This window comes from Macaca thibetana, chromosome 20, assembly GCF_024542745.1.
Source record: "Macaca thibetana thibetana isolate TM-01 chromosome 20, ASM2454274v1, whole genome shotgun sequence".
Lineage (NCBI taxonomy): Eukaryota > Metazoa > Chordata > Mammalia > Primates > Cercopithecidae > Macaca > Macaca thibetana.
Genome location: NC_065597.1, coordinates 23521636 through 23542948, shown reverse-complemented (window position 1 = coordinate 23542948; position 21313 = coordinate 23521636). Strand labels below are relative to the sequence as shown.

The 21313-nt window shown below is 40.3% G+C and overlaps 1 long non-coding RNA gene across 3 annotated transcripts in view; it reads left to right on the top strand.

Annotated features, from left to right (window-relative positions):
• The window catches only part of LOC126943999 (uncharacterized), a 56083-nt gene that overhangs the window by 25000 nt on the left and 9770 nt on the right, over positions 1–21313 (top strand). Inside the window, exon 4 of one of the 3 annotated variants that reach the window (XR_007721928.1) lies at positions 10562–15330. The exons of the other annotated variants lie outside the window; for them this stretch is intronic. This is a non-coding gene — a long non-coding RNA (uncharacterized LOC126943999). The remainder of the gene's footprint in view (positions 1–10561; positions 15331–21313) is intronic. 3 annotated transcript variants of the gene reach the window in all.

The window sequence follows — 21313 nt, the reverse complement described above, 5'->3', positions numbered from 1 at the left end:
AATAAGAACGTGGAAAGAAAGAAGTTTGCTAGATAGAGGATGCCAGCTGTAATTTCAAGAAAATGTTGATTGCATGTTTTAGAAACTATTCCACAAAGCCTTGCTCCAGTACAGATTTTCCTTGTAAGGTAGCATGAAAAAAAAGAGAAATTTTTATTTTTATTTGGTGTTTATTGTTTCTTCGTCAGCAGCTGTGCCGATGTGGTGTTGATTATGCAGTGAAGAATTATTTTGATTATTGACAGTTGGCATTCTTCTCATAATTTGGAGTTCTTCATCTCAGAATTGTTTCCTCACCTCCTCTCCTGTCTGTACATGAATAAAAATTTAAAAGCACTTGCCAGGATCCTTACGCAAGGCAGCTGTTAGGAGGAATGTAGTTGAAAGTTCAGATGCAATTTGATGTTAACCTCTCCCTGCCGTTTGTTCCTTTCTCTGAGCCTGACTTCAGAGCAGTAGAGCTTGTGTGTTCATCACGAGTGTCTGAAAGGCCTCCCCACAAGGAAAAAGCTGTGCTCTGTGTTATGGCTTCATCCCTCTGCAACCTTATCTGCGGGCTGTGTGCCCCTCTCTCCCAGCAGCGTTCATTCAGAAATGTATTTCAGTGGGTTACCAGTCAGGGTTGACTCACGTGAATAGTCTGTGCTACTTTCTGTATTTTTTTTCTTAGAAAAAAGACTGCTTAGAAAAACAAAAGTGAACTATAAATCCCCTTTCAGGTGATTTTCTTTTGCCTTTTTTTTCTTTTCTTTTCCTTTTGAGACAGGGTCTCAGTCTGTTGCCCAGGTTGGAGTGTAGCGGCACAATCGCAGCTTACTGCAGTCTCGAACTCCTGGGCTGAGGCGATCCTTCAGGTGATTTTTCAACAGATTTCTTTGGCTTCCTGTCTTGCATCTCCTTGATCTACTTCTGTTTCAGCTTCAGGTGAGACACACCTCAAATGACCTCAGAATCCCACCTCAAACTTTCTCTACTGGGGAGTTAACGCCCCTAGAGCTAAACCTCCACAAAGCGGGCATGGAAGCCAGTGGAAAGCTACCTAGCTTTTCCTCCTTTACCTACTGATCAGAGATCCCAGAAGAATCAAACCCTGGTGTCTGCAGCAGTGAGCGTGTATATTTCCTTATCTCGGCTTTTCCTACTTCCCTGGATCATCTCCCCAACAAGCAAAACATGCATCTAAGTCCTTGTACTTAGGCTCTGCTTCTGGGGAGATGCAAAATAAAACAGTAAAAAAAAAAAAAAAAAAAAAATTCTCCCTACTTAAGTTGCTTTTGCTTTCTCCTTTCCCAGATCTCATCTATTTCTATTGTTTTGGAGTAAGTAAGAAAATGTATTCTTTTGACTGGGCGCAGTGGCTCATGCCTGTAATCCCGGCTCTTTGGGAGACTGAGGCGGGTGGATCACCTGTGGTCGGGAGTTCGAGACCAGCTTGGCCAACGTGGTGAAACCCCATCTCTACTAAAAATACAAATATTAGCCAGGCGTGGTGGTGCATGCCTGTAATCCAAGCTACTTGGGTGGCTGAGGCCAGAGAATCGCTTGAACTCAGGAGGTGGAGGTTTCAGTGAGCTGAGATCACGCCACTGCGCTCCAGCCTAGGTGACAGGGCGAGACTCCGTCTCAAAAAAAGAAAAGAAAAGAAAATGTATCTTTAAAAATAAATAGGAGTAATATAGGTACATCAACTATAAACATATATACATACATATATATTCTATGTTAAAGAATAAAATATATAATGAAAATATTTATATTTTACGTGAAAGTTGTCTCTTTGTAGAGACAGTACATTATGGGCAGGACTCTGTTGTGGGTCAGACAGACCTGGGATGGAGGAGTGGCTCTGTGAACTTGGGACAGTTATTCACCCTCCCTAGGCCTTAGTTCTATGTCCCTTGTAAGATAGTGATGCATATTAATTGACAGCATGCATATAGCATGCTAGCCTGGTGCTGAGCATTTAGCAAGCACTTAGCGCATTTCAGTGATTTACATAAAAAACCAAAAGTCTCCAGTAAGGTACACATACCCCCATACTCTCTGTGGAGGAGGAGGGGGTAGAAAACCACTGAGTCTGCTGCGTATCCTTCTAGGATTTTTCTGTGTTTATACAAACATTCTTTAAAAATGCATATGTGTATGTTGTTTCATATAGTTTACTTTCTCTTTTATGCATGTGGGACCATAGTATACATACTCTTATGCAAGTCGACGTTTGTTTTAAACAAATAACACATTGTGGACATTCTCCTGGATCAGAATACATGCATTTATTGCATTAAAAAATGGCTGCATGGTCTTCCTCTGCATGAATGAATCCATTTGAAGTGGTTAATTGTGTGTGTCAACTTAATTGGGCCACGGGGTTTGACATTTGGTCAACATTATTCTGGATGCTTCCAGGAGGGTGTTTTTGGGTGAGTTTTAACATTTAAACTGATAGACTGAGTAAAGCAGGTTGCTCCTATGTGGGTGGGCCTCATCCAATCAGTTGAAGGCCTGAATAGAACAAAACAGCTGAGAAAATGTCCTCCTGTCTGACTGCATGAAGCTGGGACATCAGTGTTTTCCTGCCTTTGACTTGTACAGAAGCCTGGGCTATTGAACTGAAACATTGGGTTTTGAGCCTGCTGGTGTTCGGACTGGAAATATACTATCTGCTCCTGGTTCTTAGGCCTTAGGACTGGGACTGGAACTAAACCATTGGCTCTCCTGGTTCTCTGGTGTGATAACTGCAGATCTTGGGACTCGTCAGCCTCTATAATTGCACGAACCAATTCCTTATAATAAATACTTCCCACTCTATATGCACACACACACACACACAATATATATATATGCATATTGTATATATACAAATATACATATATACTATATATGTATATATGTGTATCTATATATACACACACATATATATTTTGTGCATACATATATACACATACAATATATTGGTTCTATTGGTTCTGTTTCTCTGATGAACTCTGATTAATACACCACTGCTTTACCCTTTTCCCCTGTTCATGTACATCTAGGTTGTGTCCAAGCTTTCAATATTTCTAATAATACCAACAACATTTTTGCACATCTCTCCTCTTGCCCTCTGGGATGAACCTGGAAGTGGCATTATTCATTTTAAAATACAATTCTGGACTTTTCCTCCTTCATGAGACTTGCCTGGACTGATAATGGGAGTACACACCCAACCTTCCCATTTCCTGAAGTTCTTCTATTATCTGTAAATGGCACTTGCTTAGCAGCCAAGCACACAGCTTCTGTGACCACTATTTCTGTACCTTTGCTTTTGGTTTAAATTCTGAAGTGTTGCTTAAACTTTTACAAATTTATGCCTTTTTCTCCCAAATTAGTTCACTAGGTCTCTGGAAACCAAATGCTCTGCTTCTCTGCATTTTAATCTAGACCAGTGGTCTTCAACTGGTGGTGATGTTGCCTCCCCAGGACATTTGGCAATATCTGGAGACGGTTTTGATCGTTAGCACTGGAAGTGCTCATTGTCTAGTGGGTCGAGGCCAAGGATGCTGCAAAACATCCTACAATGCACAGGACAGAAATTATTGAGAAGAATTATTCTTAATAATGAAAGAACTATTGTTATAGAACTGTGGGCTTGTCCTTTCAATCCTGTTAATTTTTTTCAGCTTTACTGAGGTATAATTGAGAAATAAAAATTGTACATATTCATGTTTTTTTTTTTTTTTAAAGCTATCTGACCCCAAACGTCAGTAGTGTTGATTGAGGTTGCGAAACCCTGATCTAGAGTACAAAAAGCAGGTTTATTAAACTGTATTCTAGAGGGTTCTAGGGCACTTTGGGAGCTGCTACAGGCAGGCAGGCATGTGGAGTTTGGGTCCTTTGGTAGAGAGAAATGCTAAGATAGCCACCCAAGATTCTCATCCCCTGGCTATTCGATCGAACACTGATCTAGCTAGTGCCGTGAAGGGAATTTGCAGATGCAATTGAAATCCCAAGTCAGGTGACCTTAAGATACCAACATTATGCACATGGTCCTGCTCCACTCAGGGGAACACTTTGAAAGCAGAGAGTTTTCTTTGGCTGGTAGAGGAAGAGGAAGTCAGAGACGTTAGGAACGTGAGAAGGATTTGACACACCATTGCTGCTTTGGAGTTTGAGGAAGCCACGTGAGAAGGAAGGTGGGTGGTTTCTAGGAGCAGTCAGCGACCACATGCTGACAGCCAGCAAGGAAACAGAGACCCCAGTCTTATAATCACAAGGTACTGAATTCTCCCTACAGTCTGAACAAGTGTGGAAGGGGACCCTTCTCCAGAGTCTCCAGATAAGTGCCCAGCCTGGCCAACAACTTGATTTTGGCTTTTGAGACCCAAAGCAGAGACTCTATTCAAGTCTTCCTGGGATTCTGACTTACAGAACTTTGAGCTAGTAAATGGGTGTTGGTTTAAGCAGCTAAGTTAGTGTCAACTGTTTATAGACAACAGTAAACTAATGTGGCACCCAACCCCTGGTTTATCCACAGAAGTTCCTTTTTATATTATTATCTGTTTCATATATTGCGTTAAAATGGGATTCTTTTTGCTTATTAAATAATTGATTTAGTAATTAGCTGAGCTTTTTCTTGAGAAGAGATGGTGTAACATGCATGGTGTGGTGCTTAACCACTGGGCTTTTGGCATTAGACAGAGGTAGGTTTGGACTCTGTCTTGCCACATATTATTATGTGACTCTTCTGTGAGTCTCAATTTTCCCATCTGTAAAATGGGGCAAAAACTCCCTGTTGCATGGAGTTGTGATCTGAATCATACAATTCATGTAAAACGCTTAGCAGCAAGCTTGGCTTATATAAAATGCTCACTAAAAGCAACTTATTAGTATGAATCACGGTTACCGGTGTGAGTTCTGCTGGAAGACTGGGCTCAATAATAGAATAACTAGCAGAGTCCTGGAGTTTAATGTCTTACAAAGATATTCTGAACATCTTGCTTTTGGTCATTGCCCTCTGTCTTTAAAAGGTTGAATGCATGACTATGAAACATTGCTGGCTTATTGGAAAATGAAGTAAATATACACAAAAAAATGAGGACATATCTCTTAAGGAATTTTCTTACATCTGCATTTCCTTCTCTTCCTTCACAGACATTGTTAATCTTTTTTGATATGCCAGTAGTTTTCCAAAATCATCCATGATGAATTGAAGTCCGTAGTACTTCAGGACTGGGATAATATTAAGCATTTCGTTGGTGTCTGGTCCCATTCCTAGAGATGTAATCCTTACACCAACTCTATGAGGTAGGTACTGCCATCCCTGTTACACAGATAAGACAGGGTAGGTAACTCATGGAATCTAATACAGATAATAATTGGCAGGGCCAAGATTCACACAGAGGCAATCTGACTCCTGGACCGGTCACCTTAAACCACTGTGCGTTAATATCATGGAGAAGGATGTTTAGGGGAGGCATTGTGCTGAGAACAACTGGTGTGAGAGGAATTCTGGCCATTGTAGCAAGGAGAAGGAGGGGTCTTGGGTGGTCAAATGGTGATTGAACTCACTCTGAAGCTCTTCTTCATGAAGAAGCCTATTTTCCAGGATGTCCAAGACAAGTAGCAGGAGGTACCCCATTGTCACCAAGCAATCCAGCTGGAAGACCCAAGACACGGTCCCAGCCCTGCTAATTACCAGCTGCATAGATATGGGCAAGACATGAAACACCTCTGGACATTAGAAACTTCATCTGAAAGGCCAAGTGTGGTGGCTTACGCCTTTTATCCCAGCACTTTGGAAGACTGAGGTGGGTGGATCACTTGAGCTCAGTTCAAGAATTCAAGATTAGCCTGGGCGACATGGTGAAACCCTGTATCTGCAAAAAATACAAAAAATTCGCCAGGTGTGGCGGCACACACCTATAGTCCCAGCTGCTTGGGAGGCTAAGGTGGGAGGATTGCTTGAGCCCAGGATGTCAAGGCTGCAGTGAGCTGAGATCATGCCACTGCACTCCAGCCTGGGTATCAGAGTGAAACCCTGTCTCAAAAAAACAAAACAAAACAAAACACAAAACAAAACAAAACAAAAACCTCATCTGAAAAATGGGAATAATCAGATCCTCCCAGTCTCTTTCACAGACTTACTGTGAGTATCACATAGTAATGAATGCCAACATGCTTCAGAACACACAAAATACACATGTGCTGTAATAATCATATTAACAAAATTCTGTCAGCTGAAATTCTGGCCTCTGGGTTTTATCTGGTCCTTAGCATACTCCTTTGATAAATTTGGACTTTCCGTGGGTCTTGAGAAGGGTAAACTCAAGGCTGGGGGAGCTGGTGAGATGTCTGTGGTCCTGTCATGGAGACTCTTTGACTCTCTCAATCCACTAGGGACCTTCCTATTCCCACCAGTACCTTTAAATAGACTGGTCTCCTTGGGCTCCATGTCCCTTTTTGGTTTCCAGGCTCACAGACTACCATTTAAGGACATGGTCTCCAAGGATGTCGTGGTGATGCAGGATAAAGTCCCTCATGGGAGGATGACAATCCTGGCTCTAAAGCTGACCCTGGGGGAGCTCTTGGAAGCGTGTTCTTTGGAATGGTTTGTGCCTCCTCTGAAGATACTAGACAACTATGAGTCAAATTTACATGCTTCCTTTGCAACATCCAAGTCTTTCAACATAGTGTTTCTGCAGTTTGTAGACAGATTAACCAAAGTCAAAACTCTGCGTGTGATTTTACTTCAAAATCACTTTGTCCTGTAGATGTCTCATGTCAAGCATTAGGAAGAAGCATGTGCAGGAGTTATCCAGGGAAGAGAGAATGTAAAAGGGAACCATATATAGTGTAGAATTTCCCAGCTCCTCTCCCACCTGGAAATAAAAGGAGAAGATTCCTAGTGCTGGACATTCTGAACAGAGGGTCTTCAGGATTGAGGGACCTCTTCCTCTATTTTGATCTGCAAAACTCAGCCTGAGCTACTATGACTCTCAGGGAGCAGTTATTCAAACCCTTACTCTGTGAATTTCACAAGTATAAAGAAATGACAATGCACTGAAACAAATTAGATGTCAGGCATCTGTTCTATTTCATTCTCCTCTTTTCCATTTTCTTCTCCTCCATCCCATTCCATGCCATTCTGTCAATTATATTTTATTACTAGCCATTCTATTCTATGCCATCCCATTCCATTTGAACTTCTGACCTTTCATTCTATATTGTTCTTGCCTATTCCATTCCATTTTGCAGCCATGAAAATTTATTTATTTTTGCTAATTTTTTTTTTAGCATAAATATGCCAAAATTTGGCATGGGATATACCCATACCAAAAAAATTGTTGTTCATCTGAAATTCAAATTTAACTGGGCATCCTATATGATTTCTGACAACTGTACCTAGAAGAGCCTTAATTCTGGACCTGCAGTATGTGTAGTATTTCCAGGATTAAGAAGCTGACCTTAGCCTTATGCAAACTCTCAGTAAACACTCCAATGTGCCCGAATTGTTTTTCACATGTTACGTGCACCTGACAGGCAGCCAAGCCTAAAACTAGAGTACTATGAAGAGTCAAATAGGAGATGGTGAGATAGAGGAGGTACAAGGAGGTCTTAAAACTGATTTGACTGAAGGCAAAATTATTGAGGAAAAAAAAAATCAAACCCACTAATCAACAGTGTTGAAATTAGCTGTGTAGGCTCAGAACCTGTCTTTATTTAAATTTTTGATATTTTGTTCATCATGGATGTTTTGCACTAATTTTTACTTTAAAAATATTGCAATAACATCCTGGGAAGCATGCGAAACCCTGTCTCTTAAAAAAACCAAATATAAAAAATAGCTGGGTGTAATGGTGCACGCCTATATTCCCAGCTACTTAGCAGGCTGAGCTGGGAGGATTGCTTGAGCCCAGGAGGCAGAGGTTGCAATGTGAGTGGTGATTACCACTGCACTCCAGCCTGGGTGACAGAATGAGACCCTGTCTCCAAAAAAAAAAAAAAAAAAAAAAAAAAAAAAAAAAAAAAAAAAAAAAAGATTAAATGTTGTTTATCTTGGTTATTAAGCTTTTTGGTGTCTCCTTAAGTTTTGCATCCTTGTCCTAGTTATGTTTGTTGCACTTAACAGAATGTAGATTCTCCCAGGGGTGGGTGATAATACCCATTGGTGTGTGTCCTATGGAGAGCATTATTATCTGGGTGACATACCTCTTGTTGGAGCATTCTGTGTTAGATCTTTCCTTGTTGAAGTCTCTGAAAATTTCTTTAACCTTAGTCATCACCTTTTCTAATTGTATCTGTTGGCATCTTTCTAACAATCCCATCTCTGTCCCATTGTGACTACTGTGTACTTCCTGACTTCACTTTCCCTTATGGGTACTGTAAGGAGAAAAATAGTTCCTACCTCATGGAGTTATTTTGTTTTTTATTTTCTTCTAGTAGAGATGGGGTTTCACCATGTTGACCAGGCTGGTCTCGAGCTCCTGACCTCAGGTGATCCACCCGCCTCCACTCCCCAAAATGCTGGGATTACAGGCGTGAGCCACTGCACCCAGCCTCATGAAGTTATTTTAATGATTTAATGGGATTACTACCCAAAGCACATAATCCTCATATGTGGTAAATTGGAAACAATCAATAAATGTTATAACAGTAATAATTAACATTTGTCTAATTTGATGCTCCAAGCAACTGTGTGATATGGACACAATGTTTACTCTCATTTCACAGATGAGAAAGTAGGGTACAGAGTGGGAGGGTGGTTCCTGCAATGTAACTCAACTAGTGGTTGGGGGTAGAAGCCAAACTTTCTGAGTCCAAGTTCATTTCCCATTCCAACATACCACACCAGGATCATTAGCAGCCTAAAAGACCAAATGTGGAGAGGTGGAAGGTTCTAGAAGGTTCTGGAATTTAAGGTAACATTTTTCCTCCTGGCCCCACACTGGAATATTATATGCAGAATAGTTCTAATTGTCTTGGATTTATAGCACATCACTATGCCAATAGCTTTTGATTGAGCTTTCAGACTTGATATGTGTGTTTAAAGATCTAATGTCAACCTCAACTAAGCATTAACTTAATGCATTTATTAAGCATTAGGTATAGAATATAATCATGGTGAAAAAATTTCTCATATTGCTGCATTTTAGAAGCAATACATTTTTCTATAGGGGAAAAGTGATTTAAATTTATTGAGATCCCACCTTTAAATAAAATTTGGGGAGAGGATCAGTGAGACTCTTCAGAATCTTCTAGTTGGCAAGAGGTCACTTCCTGGAAGGTGTATGGTTATATGTAAAGTACTTGGCAGTTTACTTAGAAAACACTGGTATCAGTAATGAGCTAAAGAAAATTCAAGGGTTAAAACCTTGTTTTTCTTTGTAGTGATTTATTAGACTATATTTATTAACGGTACAAATCCCATAGTAAATTAAGATAAATTGCAGTCTATATTTGAAAACTCGAAGCCACCAACTATCCAAAAAGACTGTAAAGTGAATAAAGGCAGTATCTGCTTTCAGATTTATTTCCCAACAATCCCTCTTTAATGTTGGCTGTGATGTGTGCCTTGACATCTGTTTGTTTGTTTTCCCTCTGAGAGTCAGTTATCCTGGGAATAAAATATGTTCATGAGAGGCAGTCTAGTGGCATGCTTTAGACTGTGGGCTTTATAATGAACTGAGTTTGAGTGTCAACTCTACTAATTCCAGCTAGATGAGCTTGGGCATATTCCTTAAGCACTTAGAGCCTAAGCACTTGGATAATAGTGGTATCTCCTTCATGATGTTCTTAAAAAATTAAATGAGATAATGCATGTAAAGTGCTTAGGGCCATGCCTTACCAACATTAAGTGGTCAATAAATGTTAGTTATTAGTTGGGAAATAGGGATAATGTAATCCTCTTAAGGATATTTTGAGGATTCGTTGAGATGCTTATAAAGCATTTAGGTCACTACCTGACCCACAGTCAGCACTACTCAATAAATGTTCATCATTGACATGGTTGTTTTTGTTTTTACATGTTATTTGTAAAATATGGATAATGTAATTAACTTAGTATCGTTCTGAAGACTAATAGAGATAATGTGTGTGAAGTATTCAGCTCTGTGCCTGTCACAGAATAAGAACCAAATTAATGTTCATCTCCTTAAGGACAAGAACTGTGTTTTTATGTCATTTTTTTTCCCTGAGCACCCTGGTTCAATGCTTGACACATAGAAAGTATCCAATAAATATTTTATAAATAATTGAATGAATAACTGTATTATTAATTATATTCTCTTCTATCCAAAATGAAATAGGAGGTCTTGAAAAAAAGTCCTATTCTCCTTTAGAATCTGTTGACCCCTGGAAAATGGAGAATAAAATAAACCTGAGAAGACAGGATGTTCCCAAACTCTGAGATCATCGTCATAATCCCTTACATTAGAAAGGTCTTTATGGTTCACAAAGAACTTTCACATCCATTATGTCATTCAACATAAAAAAATAAAACAGGCGAGAAATATCCTTAGGGTCAGCCTGGACATGGATCTAAGTCTCTTACAAATGATTTAAAATCCCCTCTGTCTTGTTGCAGATATTGCTTATAGAAAACTTCAGGCACAGAAATGCTACCCAGCTTGATTTAGTTTAAAGAAACCTTTTGTGACCTTATAAACAAACATGGTCCAGCGGGAACACAAGTGGAATTTCAGAATTTTGAAGATGAGCTGAGAGAATCTGCTCAGAAATGGGACATATTAAAACAATCTCTACCAAAGGAGTGAAAACAATAAAGAGATTGACTCAGAAGAGAACAAAAAGGCCAATGCCACTTACTGGTGAGCAATGAGTGCCTTACTCATTATAACTGTTGACTGTGTAACAATAATGTTTGGGAACATTGCAATCCCCAGAGCAGGCTTATAATGATGCTCATCTACTCATATGGATGGAAGGCCTGACATGAACTCTGATTGCTCATGGAAAGAGCTTCTTATCCTTAAAGTATGCTTTCAAAATGGTCCTGGGCAAGGCTGATAATAAACATTTTTCTGAATATAAATACCAGCTTTTAAATATCTGTCCTCTGATATAATGCTGTGTGTTCATGCAAGTGTTGAGTGGATGTGTTTTGACCTTATGTCCAGAGTGAGTGGGTTAGGCCAGTTGATTAACTAAGTGAGTTACAGAAAGACAGAGACAAGGGCTGTATTGGTCAAAGTCCCAGCAAGGAACTGATGGTCCAAATGGAGGTTCAGATGGTTCAAGGGCAGGTAGTTTATTGACTGAGATATGGACAGCCTTACAAAAATGAACAACGGATGATGAGTGAAGACCCTAGAGATGGGCAATGATAAGAAGCCATTTCAATGCCTCGGTGTACATAGCATTATGGAAACGCAGAGATAACTGGAAATGTGGGAGAGGAGCATCTGAAAGGACCTGTGATCATGCAGAGACACAGATACTCTCAGAGATATGGTGAAGCAGGGAAGAAACACTCTGGCCTCTCTCCCACTTTCTGATCTCCTACAGGTACCTCTCATTGTTCAAACCCAACTGTCTGCCAGCTGGCAAGGTGATATGGTTTGGCTGTGTCTCCACCTAAATCTCATCTTGAGATTTAGGTCATGGGAGGGACCAGGTGGAGATAAGTGAATCATGGGGGGGGGGGGTTCTCCCATCCTGTTCCTGTGATAGTGAGTGAGTTCTCACGAGATTCGATGGTTTTATAAGGGGCTTCCCCCTTCACTGGACACTCATTCTTTTCCTTCCTGCTGCTATGTGAAGAAGCACGTGTTTGCTCTCCCTGCCACCATGGTTGTACGTTTCCTGAGGTCTCCCCAGCCCTGTGGAACTGTGAGTCAATTAAACTTTTTTTCTTTATAAATTACCCAGTCTTGGGCAATTCTTTATAGCAGCATTAAGAATGGACTAATGCACAAGGGAACATGGGAGATGTAGTCTTCTGGGGCGTCCAGGGCACAGAACAGAGCAGAAAAGGTTGAGGATGGATCCAGGTCGGGGAAGAACAAGGACTACATAATTTGCTCACTGACTTCCTCCCTGAAGCCTTGCCTACAATTTTACTTCTTTGTTCTTTGCTTGTATCACCCTGTGTGTATGATGTTTTTCTTTCTCTTTCCTGATGGCCTGAGAGCTTTTTGAAGGTAAGAATGCTATCTTATTTCTACTTGGATGCTCAGCCTGGCTGGCACCTAAGGAATATGTCAGGATGTTAATCAAATGACAGGATAACTTGGGGCATCCATTCATTAGAGTTCATGGAGAAGCTAAGCAGGCTCAGCAAACTTTTTCTGTAGAAAACTAGGTAGCAAATAGTTTAGTCTTTGCAGGCCATACCATCTTCATTGCAACCTCTCAACTCTGCCTTTGCAGAGTAAAAGCAACCATAGACAAAATGTAAATGAATGAGTGTTTCTGTGTGCCAATAAAACTTTATTTACAAAATAGGCTGTGGGCCAAATCCATAGGTCATAGTTTGCTGACCCCTGGAAAAAAGTCTCAAAACCGTCAGAAAATGATTTGTGTGTTGAGTCCATCATAAGCATAGTCTTCTGGCTATAGACACCACCATAAGCAGTGGTGTCTTCATTAAATCTTTTTGGTGAGGATCTGCCTCCACTTGATTTCTCTCCTAGGTGTGACATAAGTTGAAGCAAATGTCCCAATTCAGGGTTAGCATACACCAGGGTAAACTTTGGTGGAGGCCTTTAACACACTTGAAATGAGAAAATAAATAATTCAGTGTTGTACATAAATGATTCAAGCCAATCCCAGTGGTACATGTGCACGTGCACAAGTGTGTGTGTTGTGTTGTTTGTCTTGAGTGAAAGGGCAATATGAAAATTATGTGTGGACCATATGGGCACAGCCTGAAGGCATGCAATCTATCTCTCTATCTCACACTTAAGCCACCAGACTTTGAAGTGCATGCGAGCCCTGGTCAAAACTTTAGACAATTTCAGATAGGAGCAGGATAAGCGGCTGTCTTGTTTGTGGAAATAAAGCCTGCCTGAATGAAGACAAACAGAGGCCATATATTCAGAGCTTGCTATAGAAAGGAGTCAGCTGCTATCACTTACGGTTGGCAGAGATTCAAAGGCAGGCAGGGAAGTGGGAAAGCTTTATAGTGAAAAAAAAAAAAAAAGTGAAAGCTTTGGTTGTAGCCTGATTGGAGGCTGTGGCATGGGGAAGCTGGAGGCGGCTAACTAGAAGCAAGGCATACTATATGATCGATTTGGGGAACATATTTAGCTTTCTTTGATTTGTTCTAAGTTGGAAGTAGAGCCAAAAGTTAAGGAAGCTTTGTGTTACTGACCAAGCTTTTGTTTTGGGTTGATTGCTGCAGAGGTTGTGGATCAGAGTTCTATTGTCATATATGGTTTGGTCATTGTCTGTTTGTATGTTCATTCTCTCACATTATATGGGTTACTGCTAATGCTTTCCTGGCTCTGCCACCTCCTGGTTGATGTTAAAACAGGAAGAGCATCTTTCGGTCTGCATCAATTTACACAGGCCATGGTGACCTTTCCTAGTCCGGGCTTCCATGCATGCAGCCGTGCCAGTGAGGAGAGCAGGTGACTCAAAATGAATCTGTAGCTACCTGAATATCACAACACTCAATGTCCCCCAGAGAAGCTATGGCCCGATTCTCTCTAAAACCCAGCCTTTTATATAAATCTCAAATTATTCCCTTAATGACTGATTTGGCTGTGTTCTCACCCAAATCTCATCTTGAATATCTCCCATAATTCCCATTGTTGTGGGAGAGACTGGTGGCAGATAATTGAATCATGGTGGCAGTTTCCCCCATACTGTTTTTGTGGTAGTGAATAAGTCTCATGAGACTTGATGTTTTTACAAAGGAAAACCCCTTTCACTTGGCTGTCACTCTTCTGTTATGTGCCTCCATGTGAGATGTGCCTTTTACCTTCTTCCATGATTGTGAGGCCTCCCCAGCCACATGGAACTGTAAGTCCATTAAACTTCTTTCTTTTGTAAATTGCCCAGTCTCCAGGTATGTCTTTATCAGCAGCGTGAAAATGGACTAATACAATGACTTCATCCTTAGCATCCTTTAATCTCCTTTCACATCCTTTCCAGGTCACCCTGTGAGGTGTACCCACCCAGATCACATGTGGGTTCTTCTCTGGTTTCAGTTTATTCTCTTAGCTTATGATTTTTCTCGTTACAGTTTTATCATCAAAAGGGGTACCTGAAGCCAGAATGCCCCATGGTAGAGTGCACCTGATGAACACAAGGATACTACCCAGGCTGAAACAGACATAGGCAGGTTCCTTCTGTGTTCCAAATTTTTCTCTCATGAGTGATTAAAAGATTGCAAACCTTTTCACAGGTCTGTCTGTTTTCTTGCTTCAGTTCTTCTTTTCTACAATGTTTATCTTTCTTTCCTCAACATGTAGCTGGATTGTCCAGTTTGTCATAAATTTGCCAAATTACTGGATGCCTTTCTTTTCTTCTCAAATAAAATATACAACCCTCTGAATTTTATTTCTATCAGGGCTTCTCTCTCAATGGACACTACCTTCTTGCCTGTGAAGCAAATATGCCCTGCAGGCAGTTCGTTTTTTGTGTGTGTGCATTTGCTCACCTGAGTAAAGTGATGCAATTCTTTTTCATAGACTTGCAGATCCCTGGAACAGAAAGGGATCTCTGAGGTCAGGGAGGCTAATAGTCTCCAAATGTGGTATATAGACCCCTGGGAGTATGGAAGATGCTGTTAGCTAAGCATTTTAAATAATTCTAGTTGTTTTATATTTACTTAAATCTTACTAGTAAAAATATATAATGGGTATATTAAACTGCATGAGTTCATAAATATTATTGTCTAGGATGAGGCTGAAGCAGATGGTGCCTTGGAAACTGATTGTACTCAGTACATATGAATTTGAAGTGTTGTCAGGTAATACCTGGATGTGAGAGCTGTCATGAAAATAGAGTTTGTAGAAGTATAGATCTGCTCCAATATCCTCAGTGTGACACATGGGGAAACTGAGCCTCTGGACATGGAAAAAGTTTTTCCAAGACATCAGCTCTACACAAGTAGGACTACAGTTATATCATCACTGCCCAGATTCCCAGTGTTCTTTTATTCAGTTTTCAAAGATCTCTTCTTGGCAACTGTGAGTTCAACTCAAGAATGGATACCATGATCAAGCCCTCAGAAGGCCCCTTTGGGATGAATTTTCAAAAGCACAAGAAATTGGACTAAAGCCTATTCTATCTACGTGGCGAATTACCTGAAAAAGTTTCATTTTCAAAGACAAAAACTAGCCATTTACTTGATCTAGAACAACTGAAACTTCACTGGATAACAAGGTAAATGAATGTATCCTACTATTCACCAAAGTGGAGGCCTACAAGCTGCTAGTTGCTCCCAGTAATGGGAGATTCGCAAGGCAGTTAATGGGTTAGTATAGTTTTTATTGTAAAAGCAAACTAAATTAAACTGATAGTTTTAATTAAATTTGAATTGGCTGTGATTTTACTCAGTTTTAAAGGCCACTTGAGACACTAGCGTTGCACTTAAAATCTAGTGTTGTAATTAGTGACATCTACATTTATTATAATGGTTACGGCACTTTATTGAATTTATTCAGGAGTAAACAAAAGCTCAGCATCTAAAGAGCTTGTATTCCAGGATAGGTTGGCTTTGGAAGCGTGTTTTGTCTCTGTTAGAACATCAGGTGATGATGCTGATCTTGAAACAGGAGGTTTATGGTTTAGCCATCTAGCCACAGGCTCAGACCTTGGGCTACCTCACGGCTGAGCCATCCCCAAACATTGTAATTATGCTTTTGCTGTGATCTTTGTCTGGAAAATCTGAATTTGTTGCATGTTTAACATCCCCCACTACCCAAATACCTCTGGATTTCAAGATCCATGTAATGCATTGAATAATTTTGTTCTCTCCAAATTCATATGTTGGAACCCTACCTCCCAATGGGTTGTTGCAACCCTAACTCCCAGTGGAATATTGGAACCCTGCCTCCCAGTGGGATGATATTAGGAGGAAGGGCCTTTAGGAGGTGATTGGGTTTAGATGAAGTCATGAGGCAGAGTCCCCATAATGGGTTTAGCATCTTTCTAAGAAGAGAAAGAGACTAGAGCTAGCTGTCTGCCATGAGAGGATACAGCAAAGCATCCATGTGCAAGCCAGGAAGAGGGCCTACACCAGGAACCCAATTGGGTGCACGTTGATCCTGCAATTCCCAGTCTTCAGAACTAAATTTCTGTTCTGAAATAAATTCTTAAATAAATAAATAATTTTGTGAAAAATAAATTTCTGTTGTCTATGCCACCTAGTATTTCTTGTTATAGCTTCTCAAACTAGAATAGTCCAACACATATCTAGATTTGGAGACAGTCAAGCAACTACTAATTTGATCTGGAAATCTGAAGAGCTGCGTGGTAGTCCCAGAAAATGTTTGCGAGGGAAGCTGCTGGCTTCCTGGGAGGGCAGTGTCTTGGTGGCTCCATTTTTATCAGTTCCAGGCAAAATTAGAATCTGAAACAATGGTTCTCATCACTTTGGTATGTGCAGCATCACCTGAGAGAGGGGCTTGTTAAAAAGAATCTCTGGGGCCTCATTTTGAGAAATTCTGGTTTAGTAAGTGGAAGGTACGAAAAAGACAAATTAACTGCTTTTTCCTACTCTACTTTCGCTCTCAACACAGAAAAGTTCTGATTCTAGATGTGTAGTTTTTTTTTTTCCCCCTATACATCAATTCTCCAGCAGACATCAACAGGATGTCCTACAATTCAATTTAATTTGGGCACTCTCTACCTGGAGTTTGAGTCAGATACCACAGGTTAAGGGCTGAGCCCCCACAAAACTGTCCCCCACTTCAGGGGCCTCTTCATCTTCTGACCAACTGGCTGTCAATTTGGGGTTCCCTTGATTCTCTTGTCAGGTTTGATCATTTGTTAGAGTGACTCACAGAACTCAGTAAAGTGCTTTGCTTACATTTACTGATTATGACAAAGCATCTGGATGAACAGTAAGACGATAGAGATGCCACAGGGGAAGGTATGTGGCAAGGGGTGCAGAGCTTTAATGCCCTGCCTGGCATGCCACCCTCCTATCACTGCAATGTATTCAGCAGTCTAGGATCTCTGAAGCTTGTAGCTCGGGGATTTTTAAGGAGGTTTCATCACCTAGGCATGATTACTTATTAACTCAATCTCTAGCCTGTCTCCTCCTCCAGGAGGATGGAGGATGGAACTGGAAGCTCTGAGTCTCTAATCATGGGTTGGTCTTTCTGGTGACCAGCCTCCACCTAGACACTCACCAATAGTCACCTCATTAGAACAAAAGACTCACCTATCACCCAGGAATTTCCAAGGGATTTAGGAGGTCTGTGTTAGAAACCAGATCAAAGACCAAATATCGAACAAAAGATTCTCCTAGCACCCTGATTGCTCAGGAAATTACAGGGCTTTAGTAGCTCTGTGCCAGGAACCAGGGGCAGAGACCAAATATATATTTCATATATTCACAGTAAGTGCATGGGCAAAACTTCTTTTTGCAAAACTCTAGTCTGAAGCATTCATTCAGTCTAGTGGAATCCTCAAAAAAATCAGCAGAGAAACAGGAATAGGAGTACCTTCTCAGAGGGTCACCATATTCTATACTTTGTTGGGAGGTCCATATGAGGACAGTCTCTTAAAAATTATTTGATGAGAGTAAGATGAAAGCAGGAACTATATTTTAATCACACATGAATAAATACTTAAAAATAATACAGAAATGTGTAATGTAAAAAATGAGTTACACTTAGTCCATTTAATCCCCCTTCCCAGAGGCAGCAGTATCTGGTATGTTATTCGTCTGGATCTTTCCCTCTTTGTTTATAAGCATAGATGCTTCCCTAGTAGATTTTCCCTCATTTTGTTCTGACTTCTGAGGGATTTCTTCTACTTTGTCTTTTGATAGTCTTGGGTTATTCCTTTGACGTAACATCCCATTCTTATTTTATGGATATAAATACTTTCCCAACGTCTTTAAAATAGTGTTTAGTTTTTTCCCCCTTTTTTGGGGGGTACTATCTCTGGTTTTCTCTGTTAGCACATTTCTTGCTTATCTTGATCTTTCTCGGGCAAGCTGCAGCCATTTCTCAAATGCCTGTTGATTGTCACTCATTCCTATGTAAGAACAAGGCAATAGGAAGCTTAGGGATGGTTGACAAATGAGTTTCTCTGTAGGTACAATGGGCTGGAATCTGGACATTTTGCTTTGGGTCCCCTACTGCCAGCATGCAGAGTGCTTTCCTCAGGGATGTCCACATTTACACTCACCCTAGCTGCCCCGACTTTCTTCATTTATTCAATTTCTGTGTAAGAAGACTCTATGTTGCTCTTTTTTTTTTTTTTTCTTGTGGCTTTATTGCAGGCAAACACCTGCTTTTAGGACATTCTGAACATGCAGGGAGGGAAGCTGACTCCCTCGCAGGCAGAACTCAGTTAACCCCATTTTCCTCCTTCCTGTTCTCATTTCCATCCTGGTGTTTAGGAGTTCCAAGCCTCACTGGAGTTTTCCTTTTTTGAGATTGAATGGTCAAAACTCAGAATTTTCAAGAGAGTGACACATGTACTTACTAAAATTAAAAGAAGTTGAATGTTAACAAACAACAAATACTAGGAAAACAAACCTGGATACTTCAGTAGTGACCAAGACTTGGGACACTGCCACATCATTCAGATGAATTTCAGGCTTGAATCTGTGTCTGTAAAGAAGAGTGAGCTTTGATCAAAGCTGACACAAATCTGAATTGTTTCTACCTGAGTCCTTCAATTCAAACCCATATTCTTGGAATCTATGGAACCTGAGATTACTTAATAAGAATCAAAAAACAATCAAAATTACAAAAAAAATCCCAAACACAATGAACATGGACACAACCAGAAGACGATGTAATTTCTTTTTAATCAATACAAATAAAATTATTCTTATTCTTATTGTCAATGTAGATCTGTGGAGCATTGAACACCAATTTCTGAATTCCACTATTGTGTTCACAAAAGCTATGATAGTAAAAAAAATTTAGATCTTGATAGGGCCTTATAGATTAATTGGAACACACTCCTAATTGTACAGAAAGGGAAATGAAGGAAATCATATTGCGAACAGGTTAAAAATTTGGGCTTTAGGCTGGGCTCAGTGGCTCATGCCTGTAATCCCAGCACTTTGGGAGGCTGAGGCAGGTGGATCACCTGAGGTCAAGAGTTTGAGACCAGCCTGACCAACATGGTGAAACCCCATCTCTACTAAAAAAAAAAAGACAAAAATTAGCTGGGCATGGTGGCAGATGCCTGTAATCCCAGCTACTTGGGAGGCTGAGGCAGGAGAATCGCTTGAACCCGGGAGGCAGAGGTTGCAGTGAGCTGAGATTGCAACATTGCACCCCAGCCTGGGTAACAGAGTGAGACTCGATGTCTCAATTAAAAAAAAACAAAAAAACAAAAAACAAAACAAAACAAAATTAGGTTTTAAATTTAGGTAGACCTGGTTTCTCATCTGCTTTGGCCTGGAGGTGACACCATTCCTTCTGCTCAGAGCCTACTGGTCAGAACTGATCACATGACCCTATCCTAACTGCAGGTCCATTTGGAAAACATGGGACTGTACATAGACTATTTGGTGAACACTAGCTCTCTTTGCAGAATCACCACCATTATTATCAGATTCAAGATGAGTACCTTTGTTTAGGTTTATAGTAACTTTTGTTTAGGCCTACTGTTATTGGTGGAATTAGGACTAGAAGCAAGATGAGAGGTTTGAGCCACAGTTGAGGATCCTATCTGTAAAAGCCTTTCAGTTTACATGTGGTGAAACTTAGGTTCCCAGAGACAGAGCAAGCTTTTCAAGATGTGGGATGAATTTTAGGAGCAGAACTGAATCTTGCTCTTTTTGCTCTTTTTATTAACCACCCTACCTCTTTCTCCTCTCCTGGAGATTTCTGTATGACCATTTCACATTTATTTCTGTGATGTTTTTCCTCCAAATTACTGAATTGTTTATTATCACCTAGAAAGAATAAGTCTTTCAATGAAATGTATGAGCATGTAAATTTTATGATAATGAGAAACATTTCCTCCTAAAACTAGGATTGAGCATCTGGAAACATAAAACACACATTAAAATGACTGAAGAGACCCCCTCCCCCCAGTCAAAATAATTAAAGTTTGGTTGCAAGGATTTGTGTGAAGATAAGGAAATGCTTAAGTTCTGTAATAGTGAAGCCTTGTCGTAATGACAAAAGGGTCTCCTAACATGGAAATGCCATTGATACTTCATTGTGGAAGAGCATTCTTTTAGAACTGTGATTGTGAACTAGGAGGTATCCATAAAATTATGTGAAGTAGGTAGGCACTATCTCCAAACTGGGTTGGACTTCTGTTTTGGTAGATTAAAAATGGTTGCAGATTCTTTGACACATTTCCCATTGAGAGGTGGGGTTCAATTGACAGGCCCCATGGCTTCTTTGACCAACAAAATAAGGTAGAGGTGACACTGTGCCAGTTTCCAGGCCCAGGCTTAGGTAACCTCCACTTCCTGTCTTTCAAAATACTTGTTCCAGGAACTTTAAGCCTTCACATTGACAGGCTCAAGAGTATGTGGAGACAGAGGGGTTTGGCTATGACCAGCTTTCCAGTCATTCCCACCAAGGCACCAGATGTGCCTGGGAAGAAATCATCTTGGAAGTAGATGGAAATGGAGTAGATGGAGACATCCCACTTGCCCTACCTAAGTCCAGAGGATTAGAGACAAACTGCCTGGCTATGCTGTTTTTGAATTCCTAGCCAACAAAACTGAGCAAAATAAAATGATAGTTTAAGCTGGGACCTGCTGGGGTGCTTTGTTACACAGCAATTGGTAACTAGTACAACTGTCCTGTATGGTTCCTACCTGGTTATGAGGGCAAGCTCTGGAACCAGACTGCTTGGTTTTGAATCTCATCTCCATGACTTAGAATCCATGTGACCTCAGCCAGATTACTTAAATTCTCTGTCTCAGTTTCTTCCTCTAAAAAATTAGGATACTGAGATTTACCTTATAAGATAGTTGTGAGGACTAAACACATTAAATACTGTAAAGTTCTTAGAATAGTATTCAACAAATATTTAATCAATAGGTTTTATTTTTTTTGAGGGCCTACTGTGTGCCAGGTACTGTTCTAGGCTCTAGAGGTTTGTGTCAAAAAAAATGGGCAACAGTGATTCCCTCGCCGTCTTGAAATTTACTTTCCAGTTAAATTTTATTATTCTATGTACATTTAAAATAAACAGATAAGTAAAATCC